Genomic DNA, 2205 nt, shown 5'->3' with positions numbered 1-2205 from the left:
CACAGTGTCTCAACGGCTCCACTCGCCAGTCTCTCGCAGTGTCTCAGCACCTCAGCTCCCCGTTCTCTGCAGTGTCTCAGTGGCTCAGCTCCCTGTTCTCCGCAGTGTCTCAGCGGCTCAGTCCCCCGTTCTCCACAGTGTCTCAGCGGCTCAGCTTCCCATTCTCTGCAGTGTCCCAGTAGCTCAGCTCCCTGTTCTCCGCAGTGTCTCAGTGGCTCAGCCCCTCGTTCTCCACAGTGTCTCAGCAGCTCTGCTCACCATTCTCGCAGTGTCTCAGCAGCTCCGCTCCCCATTCTCTCGCAGTGTCCCAGCGGCTCAGCTCCCCATTCTCTTGCAGTGTCTCAGCGGCTCGGCTCCCCATTCTCTCGCAGTGTCTCAGCGGCTCAGCTCCCCTTTCTCGGCAGTGTCTCAGCGGCTCAGCTCCCCATTCCCAGAGGCTCAGCTCCCCATTCCCAGCGGCTCAGCTTCCCGTTCTTGGCAGTGTCTCAGCGGCTCAGCTCACCGTTCTCGGCAGTATCTCAGTGGCTCACCTCACCGTTCTCGGCAGTGTCTCAGCGGCTCAGCTCCCCCTCATTGCAGTGTCTCAGCGGCTCGGCTCCCCGTTCTCGGCAGTGTCTCAGCTCCCCGTTCTCGGCAGTGTCTCAGCGGCTCCGCTCCCCCTTCATCGCAGTGTCTCAGCGGCTCCGCTCCTTGTTTTTAGTAGTAAATCAGTAAATTTTCTGTCTTGCAGAGCTCTTAGTGTTTCTTACAGCCGTCCTGGCAGAGTTTCCTTGATACTGATCTATAATAGAAAGATTCATAATAAGATAATAAGATATAATATAAAGATTCACACAGCGTCCCCCTTTTAATATTGGGGGGCACAGTGCAGGGAGGGTGTGGGGTGACACCTGATCAAATAATGTTATATTCTATGTAAAGAGAACCTCTCATGGCAGCCATTATTGTTCACAAACATTTCTATCTGGATTTGTCTGTGCACCTTATTGCAGATCTTTCCCTGCAGAGATAAACCATGGCAGCACCCTGCCTGAAATATATCACAAGGTGAGCCAGGTGGGAGGTTCCACCTTAGAAACATTGAACCTTGGCTTGCTTTTAGCCTTGACCTCTGCTTGCTAAGTTCCCTCTTGTCCATTTGTTCCCACAATTGAAATATGAGACTGTTAGAACTGCAGAAAAAAAGGGTGGAAGGATTTTTTGAGGCGGCACAGGTTTAGCAGGGGAAGTACAGAGGCGGCACAGGTTTAGCAGGGGAAGTACAGAGGCGGCACAGGGTTAGCAGGGGAAGTACAGACGTAGCACAGGGTTCGCAAAGGAAGTACAGGTTGACATAGGAAGTACAGACGTGACACAGGGCTGACACGGGAAATACAGATGTCCCAAGGGAAGTACAGATGTGGAAAAGGGTTAGCAAAGGAAGTACAGACCTGGCGCAGGGTTAGCACAGGAGGTGCAGACGTGGCAAGGAAAGTACAGACCTTGCACAGGGTTAGTATAGAAAGCACTGGAAGTACAACCCCATAGTCCCATGACTCAATGAACTGCTTTGTGGAGTGTAAGTTTAGCAGAAGTCCGTTTGAAATAAATACAATTATAGCAGAATCGTAAATGTCAGCAAAGACAGAGGATTTCTCATCTCCCATCACTGCCTCTCACACACTGTATCAGCACTTTGTTAGACCGGTATATAGATGCAGACCATGCATAGGAAACACATACACCTGCACTACATAAATGATAGGACAGGAAGCAGATAGCTTAAAGGATTGGAGAGTAATTTATATAGCACCAACATATTACACAGCGCTGTACATTAAATAGGGGTTGCAAATGACAGACAGATACAGACAGTGACACAGGAAGAGGAGAGGACCCTGCCCCGGAGAGCTTACAATCTATTCCATGAAAATCCTAAAATTGCTAGTTTTCTGGCTGCAATTCCCGTATTTCTGCCCCTGACAGACGATCGGACCAGGGGAGTCCGGGTGAAGTTGTTGGAGGTTTTCTTCACTTTGATGACATTATGTTAGAATTAATAAATGTTTGGGCAGAGAATTGGTGATCTGATAACTCCAGGGCAGAAAACTCTGGGTAAATAATACAAAAGGGGATATATCTACCGTGTTTCCCCGAAAATAAGACCTACCCCGAAAGTAAGACCTAGCACTATTTTGTAAACCTGCCCTAATATAAGACCTACCC

This window comes from Pyxicephalus adspersus, chromosome 1 (genome assembly GCF_032062135.1).
Source record: "Pyxicephalus adspersus chromosome 1, UCB_Pads_2.0, whole genome shotgun sequence".
In the NCBI taxonomy this organism is placed as follows: domain Eukaryota; kingdom Metazoa; phylum Chordata; class Amphibia; order Anura; family Pyxicephalidae; genus Pyxicephalus; species Pyxicephalus adspersus.
This window is presented reverse-complemented; position numbering follows the sequence as displayed.